General features: G+C 43.8%; 1 pseudogene; it reads right to left on the minus strand.

The window, feature by feature from the left end:
• Positions 1-556, minus strand: part of LOC106000913 — a 1,109-nt pseudogene extending 553 nt beyond the window's left edge.
• Between the last annotated feature and the right edge of the window lie 3,882 nt (positions 557-4,438).

Raw genomic sequence — 4,438 nt, forward strand, 5'->3', positions numbered from 1 at the left:
TGATGATCATGAGGATTACAAACACAAGATCTCAAAATAAGAAGATAGAGATGCAATACCATAATCTATTGTCTTCTATCTGCTGAGTATGACAATATACATTGGAAAATCCAGAACTTGCAAGAGTAAAATTGCTTTTGGGTTTCATAACCTTAATGACCAGGACATTGATGAGTGTTATTGACAACCCAGAAGAAGAGGAAAGAAGGGAAAATCCACACTGAAGACTTAGATTTAAGCCACACACACTGGAGCAAGGTGGTGCTGATGGAAAGTGCCTGCGTGAATCTGAAGAGGTACACTACCACCTTGCAGCCCACATCGTCAGAAAATGATGAACTTGGAAGGATGCCATGATGTCTGGAAACATTGTGAAGGTGAGGTTCAGGATGTTGACCACAGTCAGGTGCATGAAGATAGCGTCGATGAGCTTCTTCAGATGATGTTGGAATCCAAACATGTACAAATAGAGCATGGAGAGCAGGGAGTTCCCCATGACACTGATGCACAGCTGGGCTATGAGGAAAAGCCTTCCTATTGATTCACCCGAGAACATTGTGAATGGCATTGTAATGTCTGATGCATAGAGCAGCCAGACATTTGTTACCAGAATGAAAAATCAATGCATTAGATTATTGATCTGCTCTAAGTTGTTCTTCAGGAAGCATATGAGGAAGATGTAAATCAGTTTCAGTCCCAGGGTTGCCTCTTGTGGAATGGAATCCCAAGGGCTCCTGAGGATCTTAGAGGACAGAAATGGATGAGATTATAGAAGGGAAATCCTGGCTCACACCATGGGTCCTAGTGCCTTTCGCTAGGAGAACTGTGGGCCTGTGTTACACTGAAATTTGCACAGTATAAGGATTTTTCTAGGTCATCAGATTGTAGTATGTGTTTGTGTGTGTGTGTGTGTGTGTGTGTATTCACGAATCCCTGGAGCTTCATCTCACATCCTAAAAGCTATCCCTGAGGTTTCTTGTTGTTCAAGGCTAACAGCTCTACCTCCATCTTCATACAGGTTTATTTGAGAATTAAGTCTTGCAGACTTTCCTGTCATGTCTTGCTTTAATTGCCATCCTCAGATCTCACATTCCTAGTAGGTAGGACTGCAGACATGAGCCAACAGTTCTCAGTACAAAAATCATATTTCAAAACACATTTTATCCTTAGTTCACTAGAAATGTAAGGTAGTTCAAACTCCAGTACCAGAAAATATTTCCTTAGCACCCTATTAAGTGTTCAATTTCAACTCTTCTGGAAAAGAAATTCCAAAGAGGGGGAATTACTGGGTAAAGAATCAAAATAAGCTTCAAAGGAGGAGAGTGGCAAATATATAAGATGTGAAAATGTTTTCACACACATCCTACAAACTCGATTAAGCATTGTATTTAGCCTGCTATTATCTTAGCATGGCTTTGAAATCAAATGGGATCAATATAGTGTATTCAAAAGAATGGAATACAAGTGTATTTTATGGGGGCAAATAAAAAAGCGACACAAAATAACTGCAGAAATGAATCTTGCACTAGGATAAAACACTGGGGCAATGGAACAGGAGACTAAGATGCAAAAGGGGCTTCATATCACTCATTTCCCCTATGCAGTGATCACAGGAGTAGAAGTGAGGAAAATACAGGAGCACTTCATTAGACCCAGGAACTCCATGATGCAACAGATTCAGTATAAGTAAATGATGAATGTTTTTATCATGGAGAAATTTTAAAGTAAACATTACCATGTTCAAAATATATCTATGATGTCCAGAGCATCATATCTGGTAGTACTGAAAGTTCTCCATTGAGGTTGGATGAGCAAAATCATCTGCTGTCTGGACAATTTGTCAATTATGACAATTATGGGATGAACCAATGCAGCAGTGGTATGAAGTAGACACTATGTGGATAGGAAGTATACAACTTATGTGTGGTAACAGGATGAGAAAACAGGGAAAGACAAGGGGTGAGGTTGTACTCAAAGAAATATATTGAAGGAAGTGAAGTGGTGCTGTGGAAAAACTGGTAGAGTGTCACCCTTGAGCACCACATCTCAGGGACAGAACCTAGGCCCTGAAACCTCACAAGTGACAAAGCAAAAGTGTACACATGGCCTAACTTATGCAATGGTAATCCCCTCTACATCACCTCTATCACAACAATGAAGATTATAATGGCAATTAAAATGATGACAGGGAAGACTGCAACACTAACTCCTGTCATTTCAAAAAACTGATAGGATATAAGATATGGAATCTCAGTAGATGAATGGATCAAGAAAATGTGGTATCTATACACAATGGAATTCTTTGCCTCCATCAGAAAGAATGACATTGCCCCATTAGTTAGGAAATGGAAAGACTTGGGAAAAATTATATGAATTGAAGTAAGCCAGGCCCAAAGAAACATAGGTCCCATGGTTTCCCTTATTTGCAATAACTAGTATATGTCTGAGACAAGCAGAAAAGTTCAGATAAGTTGATGTTAGGTGAAATGAACCCCAAGATAAGTATTCAAATGTTTTTTTTTCATGCTATTGTTTTTAACATATTTATAAGATGATTTCTTTGTTGATTTGTATGTCCCTCCCCCACAGTATAACCCCTGCTTTCAAGGCTAAATACAGCAGGAGACCGATAGCCAACAAGTATTCTAAGGGAAAGTTGAAAAGAACTTTGAAGAGAGAGTTCAAGAAGGCATGAAACTGTTAGGAGGTAAACAGGTGGGGTCCCTGCAGTCCGCCCTGAGGATTCAACCAGGTGGCATGAGTCCAGCCGTGCTGGTGGTCTCCCTGATCTTTCCTGCTCCCCGTTCCTCCCGACCCCTCCACCCGCTCCTGTGTCCCCGCCCTCCCCCTGCTCTGCCAGGAGGGGGTGTCCGGGGCATTGGGCCAGTGGGGCCATCATGGTGGTGCGTCTCAACCGGCTCCGGGACGGCTGGGAAGGCCCGGCAGGGAAGGTGGCCCGGGGGTCCCCAGGTCGTTCCTGTCGCCCCCACCCCTCTCGCGGGGGCGGGGTGTGGGCGGGTTGCCGGGGAACCTCAGGCCCCCCGGGTGTTATAGCCCTGCCTGGCATCCGGGCTGCCCCTCCCATGGAGCGACTGCTCCTCCACCCCTGGCTCCAGCTCTCATGGGTGTCCGGGGGCGGGGAGGACTGTCGGGGGGGACGGGTTCGTCGAGCCATGCACCCCTTTCTTTCTCCCTCCCTCGGCAGGGAGGGGATTAGGCAGAACTAGTGCACGGGGTTGGCGGCTCCTCCAATGTGGAGGAGCAACAATGCTTGAAAAGAAATGTACTGATTATCTTGCCCATTTAATTGGAACCCCTCTATACGGTATTTTCACAATTAAAAAGAAATCTAAATAAAAATCTCTCAATTGTCTTTCCAAAAAACAAACAAACAAAAAAAACATCTGTAGGTTGTGCCAGTGGTTCTCACTTACCATACTATCTACTCAGGAAGCTACTCCCAAGCATGATTAGGTTCAGTATCCAACCTGAGTAGGAAAGTATATGAGATTTTTAAAATTTATTTCTATTTCTATTTATTTTTATTTTTGGGTCCGGTCGTGGGGCCTGAACTCTGGGCCTGGGCTCTGTCTCTCAGCAAGGCTAGCGCTCTACCACTTGAGCCACAGCACCAATTCTGTCTTTGTTTCTTTTTGCTTATGTGGTGCTGAGGAATGGAACCCAGGTCCTCATACATGCAAGGCATGTGCTCTACCACGGAGCCACCTTCTCAGCACCAGTATATGAGATTTTTATCTCTCATAAACTACCCAAAAAGGTAGAAGTAGAGGTTGGCTCATGACATAAGAGGCCTAGCCTTGGGCATAAATGATCAGGGACAATGGTCTGGCCTTGATTCAAGCCACAGGACAGACAAAAGTACATAGATAAATAAAAGATTATCTGTAGAACTCTCTCTACATTATCAGTAAAAAATGTTAGGGTAGCTGGGTGCTGGTGGCTGACGCCTGTAATCCTAGCTACTCAGGAGGCTGAGATGTGAGGGTCATGGTTCAAAGCCAGCCCAGGCAGGAAAGGCTATGAGACTCTCATCTCCAATGAACCACTAGAAAACCAGAAGTGGTGCTGTGGCTCAATTGGTAGAGTGCTAGCTTGAGCTAAAGAGCTGAGGGACAGTGCCCAGGCCCGGAGTTCAAGCTTTATGACCAAACAAAAAAATGTTTGGGGTTTTAAGGGTATTGTAGATAAAGTCATTCTAGGAGACATTTAGGTTTCTATGTTCCCTAATGAAAGTATTGTTGCAACTCCATTTCAAATCGCAGCATGTATAGTAGGAAATACTGTAAAGCCGGGGTAAAGAGGATAATGAATCCTTCCGACCTCTTCTTACCTCATATGCTTGTCAAGGTTGAGAGTTTCGTAATCCTGCTCACAGGGAACAGTTTCCAGAGGCAGTCTGGTATCTTGGATAGGCTGC

This window comes from Dipodomys ordii, unplaced genomic scaffold (genome assembly GCF_000151885.1).
Source record: "Dipodomys ordii isolate 6190 unplaced genomic scaffold, Dord_2.0 Scaffold250, whole genome shotgun sequence".
Lineage (NCBI taxonomy): Eukaryota > Metazoa > Chordata > Mammalia > Rodentia > Heteromyidae > Dipodomys > Dipodomys ordii.